This window comes from Protopterus annectens, chromosome 15.part0, assembly GCF_019279795.1.
Source record: "Protopterus annectens isolate FY-2018-M chromosome 15.part0, PAN1.0, whole genome shotgun sequence".
Lineage (NCBI taxonomy): Eukaryota > Metazoa > Chordata > Ceratodontiformes > Protopteridae > Protopterus > Protopterus annectens.
Genome location: NC_056749.1, coordinates 387848493 through 387867611, shown reverse-complemented (window position 1 = coordinate 387867611; position 19119 = coordinate 387848493). Strand labels below are relative to the sequence as shown.

General features: G+C 46.5%; 1 long non-coding RNA gene across 2 annotated transcripts in view; it reads right to left on the bottom strand.

Annotated features, from left to right (window-relative positions):
• Window positions 1-16933: 16933 nt before the first annotated feature.
• Window positions 16934-19119, bottom strand: part of LOC122789701 — a 406422-nt gene continuing 404236 nt past the window's right edge. For both annotated transcript variants that reach the window (XR_006362865.1, XR_006362864.1), the window contains exon 3: window positions 16934-17135. This is a non-coding gene — a long non-coding RNA (uncharacterized LOC122789701). The remainder of the gene's footprint in view (window positions 17136-19119) is intronic.

The following is a 19119-nucleotide window of genomic DNA, read 5'->3' as shown; positions in this document are numbered from 1 at the left end:
ATAGTTGGTCAGTTTTTCTGCTAGTTTTTGTTCTGTCCAAGTAGTAGCGTAGTTGTCTGTGTATATCCAGGGTGTGCAGAAGTTTTTCCCGTCTATTCTGTGGATTTGGGAAGAACGTAGGCAAGTGAATAGCTTGGTTCAAGGATACCCTAGATACCACCTTTGGCATAAAAGTAGGATTGGTTCTTAGTGAAACTCTGTCCTGATGGAAAATAAGAAATGGCTGCACTGCCATTAATGCTTGTAACTCAGATACTCTTCTTGCTGAAGTTATTGCCAGAAGGAATGCAGTTTTCCAAGACAGAAACTGTAGATCCGCTGATGCTGCTGGTTCAAAAGGAGGAAGTGTCAGTTTCTCCAGCACAAAGTTGAGATCCCAAGCAGGTAGAGGCGGTCTTCTTGGAGGTTTAATATTTTTGATCCCTCTCAGAAATTGTCTGAGGAGAGGGTGTGAGAAGATAGGTGGATCCACATTGTATTCTGCTGAAATTGCTGAGGCATGAATCTTAATGGAAGAATAGGACAGGCCATTGTGGAACAATTCTGCTAAGTATTCCAGGATATGCGTCATGCTTGCCACTGCGACATCTGAGCCTTTTGATGTGCTCCAAATGAGAAATCTCTTCCATTTAGCTGAGTATGTCTTCCTTGTGGAAGGCCTGCGAGCCTCCAAGATAATGTCCTTCACTCTCTGTGATAAAACAGTTTGATTGGGATTTAAGGAATTTTCCAGGCAGTTAGCTGCAATGTTTTCAAGTTGGGATGCATGGTCTTGAAATTGTTCTCGCCAGAAGAAGAGGCCATAGGGGGAGAGGCCATGGTTTTGCCTGAGACATGCTTCTCAATAACGGATACCAGTGTTGCCTTGGCCAGTCTGGAGCTATCAGTATCACTCTTGGCTGTTCCTCCCTGATCTTCAGTAGAACCTTGTACATCAATGGGAGAGGTGGGAAGGCATATACTTTTAGGGCTTTCCAGCTGAAAGAGAGAGAGTCCACCCTCCAAGCTTGTGGGTGGTATGTCCTTGAGCAGAATGCCTTCAGTTGATGGCTGAGTGGGGAGGCGAACAGATCTATCTCCGGCATTCCCCATGTCTTTGCTATGAGTTGGAAGATGTCTGGGTGCAGCATCCATTCGTGTGCATCCATGGTAGTTCTGCTTAAGCTGTCTGCCAGTGTATTCTCTTTCCCTGGCACGAATTGGGACTGTAGTTGGATATTGAGTTTCAGGCATAGTTCCCATAGATTCATAGCCAGCCGGCATAGAGGGTAAGAGTGTGTGCGCCTCCCTGCTTGTTTATGTACCACATGACTGTGGTGTTGTCTGTCCTTATTAACAGGTGGCCTTGTTGGAGGAAGGGTTTGAAAGCCTCGATTGCATGCATCACTGCCAGCATTTCCTTTTGGTTTATGTGCATGCTTAGCTGTCCTTGAGGCCATAGGCCTTGGATACATTTGCCCTCCATGTGTACTCCCCATCCTCGGTCTGAAGCGTCCGTGGTGATGGTCTGCCTTGTTTTTGGCTTGTTGAAAGGCAACCCTCTGTTGGACTGGCAGGCCTGAGCCCACCACAGAAATTCCTTTTGAAGGCATGGAATGATTGGTATCAAGGTTTCTAAACTGTGACTGTGTTGAGACCATACACTCCTTAGGTACCACTGTAATTTCCTCATATGCAGCCTGGCGTGAGGTATCAGAATTATGCAGGATGCCATGTAACCCAGGGCCTGCAGGATTTTCCTTGCAGTAAGCTGAGTTTGTCTTGTCAGAATCATGAAGTAATCTGGAAGTTGTTTTTGTTTTTCTTCTGTGAGAAAGGCCATTTGGGTGGTTGTGTCCAGATCTGCACCCAAAAAGGTTATCCTTTGGGATGGCACTAGTCTTGACTTTTGGATGTTGACTGTGTATCCCAAGGCCTGTAGCAGGTGGATGGCATAGGCCAAGTCCTTTATCAAATTTCCCTTGTTGTCCACTTGTATTAGGCAGTCGTCCAGGTATGGGTAGATTTGAATTCCCTGTAGTCTGCAATGTGCAATTACTGATGCCAGGCATTTCGTGAATACTCTGGACGCAGTTGATAAGCCAAAGGGCAATGCTGAGAATTGATAATGCTCTGATCCTGCAAGAAATCTGAGGTGTCTTCTGCAACTTGGTCGAATAGGGACGTGCAGGTATGCCTCCTTGAGATCTAGAGTCACCAGCCAAGACTCCTTGCCCAACATGGGAAGAAGTTGTTGTAGGGTCAGCATCTTGAATTTTGGCACAATGAGATAAGTATTCAGTGCGGACAGGTCGAGAATAGGCCTCCATTGATTTTCTTTTCTTGGTACAAGGAACAGTCTGGAGTAAAATCCTTGGCCTTGTTCTGAACATGGTACCTTTTCTATAGCTTTCATCTGAAGCAAATTGTTGATCTGTCTTAAAGCCTCTGCCCTCTGATTTGGTGGAAGGTTTGGCATTCCGTTTCTTTTTGGCAAATTGTGGAAGTGGAACCTGTATCCTTTGCCTATTATTTGCAGTGTCCATGTGTCCCTTGCAATATAATGTCAGTTTTTTGAGAATAAAGCCAGCTTTCCGCCCAAGGGTGCTTCCAGTTGATCCCTGTTAGGCAGAATCAGAGTTAAGTCATTGAGCCTGTCCTGGTGTAGTAGTTGTTGTTGCTGTTGCACTACTCCTCTGGTTGGCAGGCTGCCACTGACGGCCTCTGTAGGAGCCCTTCGATTGACCTCTGCCTCTAGGGTGCCTGTTCCTGCCCCTCTGGGCTCTGTCCGAGTCTGGAAAGGACCAATTCTTAGTAGGCCAGTTTCTGCTGAATCTCGGTGGTTGTACTTGCAGGAAATCTTTAACTGTTTGCACAGATTTTGCCTTTTCTTCAACCTTTTTTAAGATCTCCTGAGCAGAGGAGCCAAATAAATTTTGTTTCTCCATTGGAGCATCCAGGAGTTTAGCTTTAACATGGTCTGGCAAAGATTGTTCCTTCAGCCAGGCATGCCTACGAATAACTGCCCCAGTCATAGCTGATCTAAATGAAGCCTCCAGTGCATCATAGCCACATTTTAAGAAATGATTACTAACCTGTTGTGAATTGTGTACCAAATCCTGAAGGGATTTACGGTCAAGGGGTTCAGGAGAAGAAAGTTTCTTATGCAGTTCATCTAACAAATACTCTTGGTACTGTATCATATGAAACTGACAATTTAATGCCCTGACAGAAAGAGTTGCAGAAGTATATACCTTCTTTCCCCATCTCTAAAGCTCTAGACTCTCTTTCAGAGGGTAGAGGATTTTTGGCAGTGGCGGCCGCAACCCCTTTAGGGCCCTGAGAAATAGTTTCTGGGTCTGCAGAATGGGCTTTATACAGATGGAAATGAGAATCCGGGACCCTGTAGTATCTGTCAGGTTTGGCAGGGGCCGGAGGAAGAGTATCAGGGCTGTACTGACATCATTGTACACATCATCAATTACATTCAGAACAGGAGGTATAGCTAAGGGCCTATGTTGAGGCAAATGCAAAAAGGTCCTTAATCTTTTTCTAGAATCAGAGAAATCCTGACCTTGCCATTGAAAATGCTCTCTCATGGAGTGTAGAGTCTCACCAAAGGAAAACTCTTCAGGAGGGGAGGCCGAAGGGATAGATTCCTCAGCATCTGAATCCTCATAAGGCGAATAAGCCTCCTCCTGGTGGTCTGACAACTCAGACCCATCCGTGGAATCATCTGAAGAGTGTGGGTCAGAGGGGTCAGTCCTGGGCCTTTTGTCTGGAGGAGGGTGAGAGGCCCTCTCTGGGTGAGGTTGTGAACCTCTAATTAAAGAAATAAGGTCCTCTGCAAGGCTGAGGATCTGAGAACTAGAGGAAGGCCTCTGGGAGGTAGTTTTGGTAGGCAAAGCTTTAGATAGTTTGGCAGCTTTAGCCCTAGAGAAGGCCTTAATGGACATGGAAGCAGGGGGCCTAGCTGCCCCATGTGCAGGAGTAGAAATGTCCAAAGGTATGGTGTCGGACATTTCCTGAACACTGGTTTCGGTAGGAAGTTCGGTAGCCGACTCAGCCGGGGCCTCCCGGGCCTCGGTGGTCGGATGAATGGGTTCGGAAGTAGGAATCTCCGAGGACTCGGTTTCAGCCGAAACCGAGACACTCGCGGTAGGCCTTGCCGTGGTTTCAGCCGAAACCGCGGGCCGCGAGTGTCGGTCCTTTTCCTTCCGTTTTTTCACCAGATGCGAAGTTGGAGTCTCCGATGGCATCTTATAAGCAAAACTGGCCCCAAAAAATTCCTCTGCAAACTCCGACCGACGTCTAAGAGTTCGCCGGTTGAAGGAAGCACAGGCTGAACAGGCCAATACGTCGTGGTCTGGGCCTAAGCAAGGAAGGCAGTAGGAATGGAAATCCTTATGAGGTATTTGTTTCCCACAAGTTAAACAATTATTTACTTTGTCTGACATCGGCTGAGGCAAGAAAGAGTCCCCAAAGGGGTACTTAGCTTTTTTCGAAGTCTTCGGTAGCTGAATTCACTGGATCTGACCGACCGGCACTTGCGAACAGCTTCTGCTTCGGGCACCGCGCGGCAAGAAAGACTGAGGAAAATGGTGTCAGCTGATGCTTTTATACCCCAGACGCTCTGACGTCGGGGAAAGTGCGACATCAGCCGAGGCCAGACCCAGACTTTGGAATCCGGCCGACCGAAGGGCTGCCTGAGGCAGGACAACCCATATGTTATGACTGCAGATGCATCCTTGAAGGACATCGCGGTAAAGCGGTGTCGTCGGCCTGGGGCGGTAGAATTACCGCTTCCGAAGGGACCAAAACACTTGCGGAGGGCTTAGGTGTGGTATCGGCGGAAGATGCGGGCTGAGGATGTCGGTCCCGGTCCTTGCGTTTTTTGGTAGATTGTGTTGTCGGTTGTTCCGACGGCATGATATAAGCAAAGGATTCGCCAAAAAAGTCCTCTGCAAATTCTGCCCGGCGCCTGAGTGTGCGCTTATTAAAGCAAGCACAGGCCGAGACGTCGAGGTCTGGGCCCAGGCAAGGGAGCCAGTAAGAATGGAAGTCCTTATGAGGTATTTGTTTACCACAAGACAAACAATTGTTAACTTTTTCAAATTTTTCTGACATCGGCTGAGGCAAGAAAAAATGTTCCCCAACGGGGTACTTAGCTTTTAGATGACTTCGGTAACTGAAACACAGGAGCTGACCGACCGGCACTTGCGAACTGCTTCTGCTTCGGGCACCACGCAGCAAGAAAGACTGAAGAAGATGGCGTCAGCTGATGCCTTTATACCCCAGCCGCTCTGACGTCGGGGAGGAGGCGACATCAGCCGACGCCGGACCCAGACTTTGGAATCCGGCCGACCAAAGGGCTGCCTGAGGCAGGACAACCCATATGTCAGGACTGCAGTTGCATTCTTGAAGGACATCAAGAAAAAGTGTCTTCCAAGAAAGCAATTTCAAAGAACAGGCAGCTGCAGGTTGGAACGGGGGAAGAATCAAGGATGTTAAAATTAAATTTAGATCCCACTGTGGTGGGGGGTCTCTAATCGGAGGTTTCAATAAAAAGATACCTCGAAGGAATGCCTTGCAAAGTTTACGTGACATAATGTTGTGGTCCAAAAGGCCTATATGAAAATTTGAAATGGCTGCCAGTTGAACTTTCACTGTGGAAGAAGAGGATCCTGAATGAAAAATCTCAGCTAGGAAGTCCAATACCGAATGAATTGGAGCAGTATAGGGGTCTATGTTCCTAGCTTTTGCCCAGAAAGAGAAACGTCGCCATTTACTAGTGTAAATCTTTCTGGTAGAAGATTTTAGGGAAGCTACTATGATATCCCGTACAGGATTAGAAATCACAGGAAGCCTGGCTAAGGATGGAAGTGGAGCAACCAAGCAACCAAGCAGCGAGGTTGAGAGAAGGTATGGATTGGTGCAGTTGACCTGACTGGTGGGTCAGAAGATCTGGAACCGGGTCCAGATGCCATGGCTGTACCAAGAGATAATGATGTAGGAACGGAAACCATATCTGTCGAGGCCAATAAGGGGCAATGAGAATCAACTTGGCTCTCGAGGCGGTTGCTTTCTGAATTAGCTGAGGTATCAGCAGAAAAGGGGGAAAGGCATAAAAGTCCCCGGGGCCAATCTTGGGTTAGAGCGTCTCTGGGGGGATGGCCTGGAAGGGGGAAGAGAGAGAAGAAGTCTGGGCATTTGCTGTTTTGAGGTGTAGAGAAAAGGTCGCAGCAAGGAAGGCCCCACTTCTGAAAAATCTCTTCCGTCACTGATTGTTTGAGAGACCACTCGTGAGGCATGAGAATAGCTCTGCTCAATCTGTCCGCTATGATGTTGGATTTCCCGGGGATGTGCATTGCTATCAGAAACCGGTGAGAGGAGATTGCCCATTGCCAAAGTCTGAGAGCCTCTCGACACAGTGGATAGGACTTGGTTCCGCCTGGTTTGTTTATATACCACACTACGGACATATTGTCCGTTTGGACTGCAATAGTTCCCAGGGGAAGAGAGTCGTTGAGGGCTTGCAACGTTAAAAGCACCGCTCTCATCTCCAGAACATTTATGTGCAGATGGTACTCGAAACATTGCCAAGTACCATGGACCATTCTGCCCTGATAATGCCCCCCCCCCAACCCGATCAGGGAGGCGTTCGATGTAACCGTGGCAACTGGGGCAAGAGGAACAAAAGGTCTGCCTTGATGGATTTGAGGGGACGATATCCACCAAGTCAGATGCCTTTTGCAAGTTGGAGTTACTATGATCTCGTGACGCATGGGAAGTTGTTGAAAAGACCATTGGGTGAATAGCATCCATTGTAGAAGACGCATGTAAAAGAGGGCAAGGGGAAGAAGTGTTATGGCGGCCGCCATAAGATCCAATACCTTCAGAGCAAATCTGGCCTGAATTTTGTTGCTGAGAAGAATCACCTGGACGTGTCTTTGAATGTCCAAGATCCTTTGGTCTGTTAACTTTGCTGAAAGTTGTACGGTGTCCAATCTTGCGCCTATAAAAGTAATAGATTGACAAGGCGACAAGGCAGATTTTTCGAAATTTATAGAAATTCCTAGCACTCTGCAAATGTGAATGGTGTAATTTCTGGCTTGGAGAAGCTGATGCCTGGTGGTGGCAGTGAGGAGCCAGTCGTCAAGATATGGAAACACCTGGAATCCTTGACGTCTCAGGTGAGCCATAACCACTGACATACATTTGGTGAACACTCTGGGGGCTGTAGTGAGTCCAAAGGGCAGGGCTCTGAATTGGAAGTGACTGATCCCCAGCCGAAAGCGGAGAAATCTTCTGGAGCGTCTGTGAATTTTTATGTGATAGTACGCATCCTGAAGATCTATCGAGCACATCCAATTGTCCTTGCCCAGAAAGGGCAGAATGGACTGAAGCGTGACCATCCGGAAACTTGATTTCTTTACAAACTTGTTGAGTTTGCTCAGATCAAATATTGGTCTCCAGTCCCCTGTCTTTTTTGGAACTAAAAAGAACCTTGAGTAGATTCCGGATCCTATTTGGTCCGCTGGGACTGGCTGGATGGCTCTTTTTACTAGCAGTTTTGATATTTCAAGTACTAATAGTTCCCTTAGACCGGGTGGAACGTCTGGAAGGGTTCCCTTTTGTTGAATTGGGGTTTGAATAAAGGGAATTTTGTAACCCTCGGATATAATTGACTGTACCCATTTGTCTTGAGAAAGGGAAAGCCAGGCTATTGGGTACAGCGATAATTTTCTCCCGACTGCCTCCGAAGGCGGACAATCGGGCAACATCTCAGGGATGCTGGAAGGGTTTGTCAGAAAGAGGCTCTCTGCTACCCTGATTCTGCGGACCACCTCTGCCCCTAGGGCGGCATCTATTATTGTTACCCCCTCTGCCTCTGGGGTAAACTGACTTTGTGCGTCAGGCGTGACTCCTTGAGATTTGCGGAACCACATTTGCCCTCCCTTCTGTCCTTTGGGGTAAGGTCTTGAAGGGGTGGAGAAACGGACTCCTACGGCAGAAAGAGTCTTGCCATCTTGTTCGCATCTAGTCAAACTGTCTTTCACTTGAGGTCCGAACAAGGTCGACCCATCAAAGGGGGAGTTTGTAAAGGACGCCTTGAAGGGGTCTGCAAAATTACAAAGCCGCATCCAGGACTGACGCCTTAAAGCCACTCCTGTGCCTGTGGCCCTACTCGCTCCATCGGCTGCATAAGAAATGAGCCGCATGGAGGAGTTAACAATGGAGTTAAGGATTCCTAGCTGTGAGCTAATCTTATCCCGAGACCCAGCAGCTGACGGATCCTGTAAAACTTCTCCCAACTCTTTTAGAACATCTCTTTGAAGGCGGGTGAAGTGGCATAAGTAGTTCAGTGATCTCATGGCAAAAGTCGCTGAAGAAAAAATCCGCTTGCATCCTGTCCATAGTCCTAGAATCCTTGTTAGGAGGATGGACAGGTACTGAAGGATCAGCTAATTCCTTCTTGGTGGCAGCAGCCACTACCATGGCATCAACTGGGACACCCTTTGTTAAATATTGTCTATCTTGTGGGGCCGTAATAAATTTTGAAGGCCTCCTAGGGATAGGTTCCACCGAATCCGGAGCCATCCACGCCTTCCGAGCCACTACCTCCATAAGAAGGTCGAAAGGCGGAAACACCCAGGAGGTGGAGGGTCGAGATCCGAACGCCTCCAGGTATACTGACTCATCCTCGGAAGGATTAAGGGAGGGCCAGTTCCCCCTCTGCTTAAGGAGTTCAAGGATGTCTGAGAATGTGACATCCTCAGAGGAGGACCTTGGGGATCCCTCCGACTCATCCAGGTCAGTATCTGATGTAGTTGACTCAGGGGAGTCTAGATGTTTCCTCTTACATGTCCTCTTACACGGGGGTCCACCTGACGGATCAGGAGAAGCCTCGAAAGAGGAAGATATTCCCAATGGGGAAACCTGAGGCGTTGGATCTCTGGGTCCGGGAGCAAGAGAGTGGGAAGAGACGTCAGCAGGCACTGTAGTGGGAGGAGCTGATGGAACTGTCCGTTGACTAAGCCCAGGGGCTAGTACACTCCTCATCACCTCGAAGGCTCCCCCGTCAGAGAGACCAGAAAGTTCCAGCTCCGAAGAGATAGGAACCCCAGGCCTCACTGAGAGGGAAGGCTCCGAGGCAGATGGCGGGGCCGAGCTCACCAACGCCGAAGCTCCGAGAGGGAGAACGGGGTCAGACAAGGGTCCGATGCCACTCGCCCCCTCGGAGCCGACGAGAGAGACCAGACGCCCGGATCCCTCCAATGAAGGTCTCAAGGAGGAAATCGGAGCAGAGGACGACGGAGCCGAAAGGGGTGCTATCGGCTCCGAAGCCACAATGGTGCCAGTTCTGAGGAGCTCCGGCTCCGAGCTCTGTAAGGGAGTCGAAGGAGGAATGTTTGGTGGATGTGAAATAGCTACCGTCTGTTGAGATGGGCTATGGAGTATTTGGGCCAATGCCTGAGACTTTAATAGTCTACTCACCACTCTCTCGAGGTCGTGATCAGACAGCCTGGATGACCGAGAAGAACAGCTCCGATGGCTCCGCTCCGAGAGCAAGGGTGATCTTTGAGCCGAACGTAGGGATTCCACTGAAGGGGATCGAGATCTCTTTTTTGAGATCGATGGAGCCAACGGAGCTGAAGATACGTCGGCTCCAGCCGGAGCCGACACAATGTCTGGATTGGACAGTATTGGCGCCGGATGGAGCCGATACTGAGACTGGTAAGGTGGAAGGATCGGCTCCGGCCGGAGCCGATCTCGACCCTGGTGAGGGTGAACCCGAAGCCGACGACTTGGAAGTCTCAGCCGAAGGCTCAACAGGTTTCGAGGGCTTCCCCGGCGCCGACTTAGTCGGGGAGCTCTCGGGCTTTAATAAGCCCCTTAATATCAGCTTATTTCTTCGCTCCTGCAGGACTCTTGGGCTGAAAGCATGACAGATAGCACAAGAGTCCTGCAGGTGCAAAGGTCCCAGGCAATAAACACAAGTGTGACCGTCTGTCAGAGACATCTTCTGACAGCACGAGTCACACTTCTTGAAGCCTGAGACCTTAGTGTCCTTCGACATAACTGTGTCGAGGAAACACAATACAGTAACACACAAAAACACTCAATCCAACAATTTAAAATAAACAGGGATAACACACAGTCATACACAAACAATCCCTGACAGGAAAAAATTTAGGGAGGGGAAGGCCTAAGGCCTAAGCTAGGGAAAGGGAATAAATTACTCGAAAAAAGGGAACACTGACGGGAATAGGGTTAAAGTAAGTCGTTAAGGTTAACAAAACACAAATATATATATAAATTTAAAGGGGGGGGGTAGACGAAAAGTCTCAAAAACTATTCACTTACCTAGAGCTGGTAAAAGAAGGCACCTCGTTAGCGAAGCGGCAAACGAGATCTGGGTAGTCTCCGCCTTGCATCATGGGATATAGGGTTGCCTCGAGCTGGTAAAATTAGCTCTCGAGCTTAGCAAGTGCCGAGTCGGAGCCGAGGATCGGCTCCGAACCCATCCAGCAAGAATGAAGGCGAGATTGACAACTTAACATCTGTAATTTGAACAGCTACATGTGCTGCTGAATTATGGTGAGAAAGAGAATTACTCTGTTAAGAAGAGCTGAGTAGTTATTTAATTTGAAACTTTATGCTCCATCCTCATAATCCTGGCAATGGTGGCCCAGGAAGAAAAGCACCAGAATATACATTTAAGATACTTATGACAAAACTTTTATTTTTTTTTTCTTTACAAAGATGCATTACATATTAACACATTTGGAAACAAAAAGTACAGTTTTGTACCTACCATAAATGTAGATGTTCGAAGATCCACATTGCTGCAGTCCTTACACTTGGGTAGTCCGCTGTCCTCGGTCGGCCCGAATAACAAAGTATAAGGCTGACGTCGGTCAAGGCGCATTAGACTGACATCAGGACGTCAGGGTACAAATGCGCATGACCGACGTCATATCCTCAGTCTTTTCTTGCCCCAGATGTCAGAAGACCTTACAAAGAAAGGCCAAAACCAAAAGACAGCAAACAACCAACCAACCACCCTTGCACTAAGAATATGTACAATATATACAATATACACAATATTTACAACCCAACCCACACAACCGCCTCTAACTACAGAGGGGAAGGAGGGAGGGTATTGGACTGCAGCAATGTGGATCTTGAACATCTACATTTATGGTAGGTACAAAACTGTACTATGTTCTTCATCTCACATTGCTGCAGTCCTTACACTTGGGTAGAATCCCAAAGCAGAGATAAGGGAGGATGGCAAAACTATAAAGAAGCAGGAGCTGCCAAAATGCCCTGTAAAACAGCAGTGGCAAAACCAGCCCTAGATTTAGAGTAAAGTGGAAGGTGATAATGCTTAGAGAAAGTATGCACTGAACTCCAAGTAGCTGCCTCCAAAATATCCTTAGTTGCCACCCCCCTTAAAAAGGCTGTCGAAGTGGCAGTAGCCCTAGTGAAATGAGGCCTAATCCCAGCTGGAATCTCCTTGCCATGATGGGAATAACAGAAAGCAATGCAAAACCCAATCCACTTAGAAATAGTTTGTTTTGACACAGGCTTGCCCTGAGAACTCAAAGCAAAAGAAACAAATAACTGCTGAGACTGCCTGAACCCTTTAGTTCTGCTCAAATAATATCGCAACTGCCTGTGTACATCTAAAGTGTGCAAAATCTTTTCCCCTTTATTTTGGGGATTTGCATAAAAAGTAGGCAAATGAATAGTTTGGTTTAAAGCCACACTAGAAACCACTTTAGGCATAAAGGAAGGATTAGTACAAAGATACCCTATCCTTATGGAAAATTAAGAAAGGCTCAACCGCCATAAGGGCCTGCAATTCAGAAACCCTTCTTGCAGAGGTAATGGCCAACAAAAAAGCAGTCTTCCATGATAAATATTTCAACTCGGCAGTAGCTGCAGGCTCAAAAGGTTGTAGAGTGAGTTTCTCCAACACAAAATTGAGATCCCAAGCAGGAGTAGGAGCTCTACGTGGGGGTCTTATATTCTTAGCCCCTCTAAGAAATTGCTTGAACAAAGGATGAGAAAACAATGGTGGGTCACAGTCATAGTGAGCCGAAATTGCTGCAGCATGAACCTTAATAGAAGAGAAGGACAAACCTTTGTCCAGTAACTCGGTAAGATATTGAAGAGCCACACTTAAATTAGGCTCAGAAACATCAAAATCCTTTGCTGCACTCCAAAATAAAAATCTCTTCCATTTATCTGCGTACACTTTCCTTGTACTAGGCCTTCTAGCTTCCAAAATAACATTCAAAACTTGCTGTGGAAGTTGAGACCCTCTATGGTTCAAAACAGAATATGCCAGGCTGTTAGGTGAAGAGAGTGAAGTTTGACATTGAGCAAATGACTGTCCTCCTGAGACAACAGGTGTGGAATCGAAGGCAAAGGCCATGGAGGCTCCCGTACCAGACTTCTCAGTAATGGGTACCAGTGCTGTCGAGGCCAATCTGGAGCTATTAAAATCATCCTTGGCTTGTCCTGTCTGACCTTTAGAAGTACCTTTGGGAGGAGAGGCAGAGGTGGAAAGGCATACACATGAAGATTGCTCCAATTGAAAGAAAGAGCATCCACTTTCCAAGCTGTGGGATGAAACCTTTTCGTACAAAACTTTGTCAGCTGGTGGTTTAGTGGAGAAGCGAACAGATCTATGTCTGGAGTTCCCCATGACACTGTCAATTTCTGAAATACATGAGGATCCAATTTCCACTCGTGGGGATCCATAATTCGTCTGCTCAACACATCTGCTAAGGAGTTCTGTGCTCCCGGCAGAAACCTTGCCTGAAGATTTAGCTGTAAACTGAGAGCAGTCTCCCACAAAATCATTGCTTGCCTGCATAGAGGATAAGAATGTGTTCCCCCTTGCTTGTTGATGTACCACATGACAGTTGTGTTGTCTGTTAGAATCAACACCTGCCCTGGAAGAAGTAAATCCTTGAAAGCTATTAATGCAAACTGGACTGCTAACATCTCCTTCAAGTTGATATGTAGATGTTGTAGTCTGGCAGGCCACTTGTCTTGTATCCACTTTCCATTTAGATGAGCTCCCCAAGCTTTGTCTGAGGCATCTGTCGTTAGAATCTGACTCGCCTCTGGCCGGGTCACAGAGAGTCCCTTGTTTAGGTGACATTCCTGAGCCCACCACAAAAATTCCTTTTGAATGCAAGGTATTATTTGAATGACAGTGTCCAGATCCTGGCAGTGCTGTGTCCATACATTTTGAGATACCATTGTAGCTTCCTCATATGCAGTTTGGCATTGGGAAGCACCAGAATACAAGATGCCATGAACCCCAAGGCTTGAAGGACTGTCCTTGCAGTCAGCCTGGACTGATGAGACAATTGATGAAAGTAAAGGGAAAGATTCTTTTGTTTGTCCGGGGTCAAAATGGCCATCTGGGATGCTGTATTCAGTCTTACACCCAGAAAGCACATGTCCTGAGAGGGTACTAGACTGGACTTTATTTCGTTCACAGAATACCCCAGGCATCTTAGCACTGCTATCACATATTCCAAATGATGAAGAAGCTCGTCCCTTCCTTGAGCCAGAATCAGGCAATCGTCCAAATAAGGATAGATCTGTATTCCTTTTAGCCTGAAGAAAGCTATCACTGGAGCCAGAACTTTCGTGAACACTCTGGGCAGTAGATAAGCCAAAGGGCAATGCAGAGAACTGATAATGAGAAGTCCCAGCCTGAAAACGCAGATACTTCCTGCAACTCAGTCTGATAGGAACATGAAGGTAAGCCTCCTTGAGATCCAAAGTTACCATCCAATGATCTTTGCCCAGCAGAGGTAAAAGCTGTTGTAACGTCAACATTTTGAACTTGGGAATGTCCAGATAAGTGTTGAGGATAGATAAATCCAAAATTGGTCTCCACGTGTTCCCCTTCTTTGGTACTAGGAACAGGCGAGAATAAAATCCTAGGCCCACTTCTGGCATAGGGACTGGCTGTATGGCCCCTATTTGAAGCAACAGAGAAATTTGTTTGTGAGCCTCTATTCTTTGCTGAGGAGGAACGTCTGGCATGCCTTTGAAAGGAGGCAAGGTATGGAAATAAAACCTGTAACCTTGGTGTATGATATCCAATACCCATCTGTCTTGGGTAATTAAACTCCAATTTTCCTTGAAAAGTGCCAACCTTCCTCCCAAAGGTGCTGCCAGAGGCGAGAAGGCTCTGGCAGCTGAAAAGGTAGGTCATTGGGTCTGTTTACGAAAGGACTGACCCTGCCCTCACCAAGACTGTGCAGGTGAACTCCTGTTCTAGGCCTGAAAGAGCCGTGAGCTCTGCCCCTACCACGTCTAGATCTAGCGGTAGACTGGGAATGATAAGAAGCATACGCCCACCGCTTGGTAGGCCAATTTCTACTAAACTTGGAGGCTGAACCTGCAAAAATCTTTAACAGTCTGCATAGACTTAGCCTTGTCTTCCATTTTCTTTAAGACTGCCTCAACAGGTGAACCAAACAACACATCAGATTGTAAAGGAGCATCTAAAATCCTTGTCTTAACATGGTCAGATAAATTCTGATCCCTCAGCCAGGCGTGCCTGCGAAGAACTGACCCAGTGGCAGCTACCCTAGACGAGGCCTGTACAGCATCAAAACCACATTGCAAAGAATGCTTACCCACCTGTTCAGAAACATGTACTAAATCTTGTAACTCTTTACACTCAATACCTTCCGCCAGAGCATCTACCTTAGACTTCAATTGAGAAAGTAGATAGTTTTGGTATTTCAACATGTGAAACTGGCAATTCAAAGCCCTCATAGCAAGGGTGGAAGAAGTATAGACTTTCTTTCCCCATCTATCCAAAGCCCTGGCCTCTTTATTTGGAGGAACCGGATTTTTAACAACAGAAGCCTTAACACCCTTAGGCCCCTGACTAACAGTTTCTGGGTCCGCCCTAGGACTCTTAAAAAAGGTACTTATGAGCTTCAGGCACCCTGTAATACCTATCCGGTTTAACAGGAGCAGGAGGCAAAGAATCAGGATTAAGAGAAGCCTCTGCAAACACATCTTCCACAACATCCAGAACAGGAGGTATAGCCAAAGGCCTATGCTGGGGTAAAACAAAATTCCCTAAGCCTTTTCCTGGAATCAGAGAAGTCCTGACCTTCCCACTTAAAATGCTCCCTCATGGAATGAAGAGTCTCTGAAAAAGAAAAATCCTCAGGAGGAGAAGCAGAAGGAGTAGAATCATCCACATCAGAATCAGAATAAGGAGAATACTCCTGTAAGTCTTCAGCAAGACTCTGAAACATCCAAGCCTGCTCAAAACTCCCAACTCAGGTTCCACCCTAGGTCTCTTATCAGGAGGGGCAAAGAACCTCTAATCAAAGTAATCAAATCTTCTGCCATTTTAAGCATATGCTTCTTGGGCACAGATCCTGAAGAACTAGGAGTGACACCAACTGAAGCTAAACCTGGCCTGCCTCTGGGAGAAGCCTTGGAAACAGAAGGAGAAGGCCTAACCACCCTAGGAAGGGAGGGAAGTACAGTAACCTGAGAGGCCCCTTCAGCCTGACCTGCCTCCTGAGAGGCCACATCCTGCAATAACAAAGTCTCCCCCTGGGACTCCAGAGAAACCTCCGGCGGAACCCCCGGCTCCACCGACACCTCTAAAGAGCCGGCGTCCGCACGGACGGCTCTTCTTGCCTGGGCTTAGCTGCTTTGTCCTTGCGCTTCTTCGAAGAAGCGGACATCGGAGCATCCGACGGCATATTATAATTGCACCGCTTCCCGAAGACTAACCTGGCACAATCTAACCTTCTCTTAATAGTGCTTTATTGAATCTAGCACAAAAGCGACACCCAACAACGTCGTGCTCAGGCCCTAAACAAGGAATACACAAAGTATGATAATCTCTATGCGGTATCTGTTTCCCACAAGAAATACAGTTATTCACTTTTTCTGACATCCGGTAAACCACTGAGGCAAGAAAAAACTAAAATATTCCCAACGGGTACTTAGCCAACTTTGACTCGGTCTGAAACTCCGAATTCGAAAACTTTCAGAACGCCGAACGGCACTTGCAATGCTGCTTCTGCATCGGACCATGCGGCAAAAAAGACTAAGGATATGACGTCGGTCATGCGCATTTGTACCCTGACGTCCTGATGTCAGTCTAATGCGCCTTGACCGACGTCAGCCTTATACTTTGTTATTCGGGCCGACCGAGGACAGCGGACTACCCAAGTGTAAGGACTGCAGCAATGTGAGATGAAGAACATCGGAATTGATTTGCAGCGTCACTACACAAAGATAAATTAGATATTTTTTTCTGTGATGACATTATATAGAATATACATTTCAAGTATAAAACATTAGCATGCGAACAGTTCATGTGCAATGTAAAAGTGACAAACAGACGACTTATGAGAACATGGGTAAGGAGGGTCACAGTACAGGTGTTATGAATAAATAAAATTGGGGTAAGGAGTGTAAAATACTAGTAGGTAGGTAGACTGTAATTAAAGCTAGAAGAGGGAAGGAGAGAGGCAATGTGTAACTGATGGGTCAAGAATAGCGAGAGTAAGAACACATACTGACATAGAACCTAGTTATAAGAAAGTGGTGTAAAGTATTTAAAACGGATAACGTGGGAAGGTCAGAAAGAATATGAAAAATATGAAACGTTAAGTGGGGATTATGGTAAGAAGGAAACTAACAAAAACCAGTGCCCAATTAATTCAGAGCAAAATACCTGCAAAAACAAAAACACCTGGTGCAGCCATCAAGACAGTTAACTTCACACTGTTTGGGCCTTGTAAAATTCATGCACCTCATTCAAAATTAGAAAAGGGACTGAAAATAGAAAAAATAAAATAAAAAAAACAAAAAAGGTCACCCACACAGTCACAATCATTTAAAGCATTTGCTTACAGTAGGTATACCTCTACAACGTGAGGGCCAGCCATAACCTTCATTGCCTACGTCATCTGATGACATGTCCCACTCCTGAAGAACAGTCTGAATTTCTGCATCTAATCTTTCAAGTTCTTTGTCTAGATCAAAGCTCAGGTCCAGACTGGAGTCCATTACAGCATCTTTGGGCATTTAAAATAGGACAAAATACCAAAGACTTCAAGTGCTGATATGACCTAAAAAGTAAAAACAGAAAAATCATGAGCTACTGCAGAACCATCTGAAATTACAGTACAGAAAGTATTACCTACAGTACCACAAGGAAAAAAAAAAGGTTAAAAAGAAGTTATGTACTCACCATAACGTTCCATCTGTGTAGGTAACTTCATTTGTTAGCAACCTGTGGGTATCGGATTCGACCTGAATCCGAGCCGGCAGCTTTCCAAGCTAAAGATCTGAGCTCTCAGCCCCTCCCCCTTACCCATAATACCCTGCTACCTCCCTCCAGTCAAAGTCTTGGTCCGGCATCAGTTGCTGTCACTTCTTCCCTGACGTCAGTGCGCCAAGGTTATATAAGAGGCATCCAACGCCATTTTCTTCAGTTTTTCTTGCCCCAGATGTCAGGTGCCCCCAATAGGTAGGCAAAATATATATTGCTATATAAAAATGTACATATAAAAATAAAACAATACCTTCAGGCACAAGCAAATACACCACAGAGGTTGTATAGGATAGAATGGTATAGATAAGTCCAGCTAGTTCAGAGGGGATGGAGGGAGGGTAACCTGGACTGCAGCAGGGCGAACACTCGAACATCTACATTTATGGTAGGTACAAAACTGTACTATGTTCATCGTGTTACCCTGCTGCAGTCATCACACTTGGGTTGAATCCCAAAGCCAAGGATGGGTGGTGGAGTTAAACAGGGTTAGAAGAAGCTAGTAGGCCCTGCAAAACTGCAGTGGCAAAACCAGCTCTAGTCTTAGTCTTAGTCTGAGGTAAGTGATAGTGTTTGGTGAAGGTGTGCACTGAACTCCAAGTTGCAGCTTCCAAAATATCCTTGGTTGGCACCCCCCTGAGAAAGGCTGCTGATGTAGCTGTAGCCCTCTCTGAGTGGGACCTAATGTTAGCAGGTACCGGTTTCCCATGATGCGTGTAGCAGAAACGTATGCAATGTCCTATCCATTTTGAAATGGTCCGTTTTGAGATGGCTTTTCCTTGTGATCCTGCAGCATAGGCTACAAAGAGCTGGTCAGATTTTCTGAAAGCCTTAGTTTTATCCAAGTAGTAACGCAATTGCCTGTGAATGCCCAAATAATGCAGTAGTCTTTCTCCTTTGTTCTGGGGATTTGGGAAAAAAGTGGGCAAATTTTGGGTTTGGTTTAGGGCCACACTGGATACCACCTTTGGCGTAAAGGAAGGGTTAGTTCGTAGAGAGACTGTGTCTTGATGAAAAATGAGGAAGGGCTCCACTGCCATTAGTGCCTGTAGCTCTGAGACTCTTCTAGCTGAAGTTTTTGCTAGTAGCAGGGCAGTTTTCCATGAAAGAAATTTTAAATCAGCTGAAAAAGCTGGTTCAAAGGGCGGCAGTGTAAGCTTTTCCAGAACAAAGTTGAGATCCCAAGTAGGTGTTGGTGCTCTCTCCTGGGCGGTCTTATGTTCTTAGCCCCTCTGAGGTACTGTCTTAGGAGTGGATGTGAAAATAAAGGAGGATCCATGTTGCAATAAGCTGAAATTGTTGAGGCGTGGATCTTAGATGAAAAGGAAAGTCCTTTGTGCAACATCTCAGTTAAATATTGTAGAATCTGAGGAATGTTGGGATCAAGGGGATTTTGGCCTTTAGCCTGGTTCCAGGCGCAAAATCTTTTCCATTTGTCTGAATAGATTTTCCTGGTGCTGGGCCTCCTGGCCTCCAGAATGACATCCATAACAGCTTTGGATAGAGGTGTTGGCTGGTTGTTTAGGTAATTTGCCATGCAGCCAGGTTTAAAGTCTTGAGCAGGCTGTGTAGAATCTGATTGTCTTGCTGGGTGAGCAGGTGAGGAATTTGTGGTAAAATCCATGGTGGGCTGTGGGCCATGTTCCTTAGAATTGGATACCAGTGCTGGCGTGGCCAGTCTGGTGCAATGAGTATCATTTGTGGCCTCTCTAATCTGACTTTCAGCAGTACCTTTGCTAGAAGAGGCAGTGGAGGAAAGGCATACACTGTTAATGTTTTCC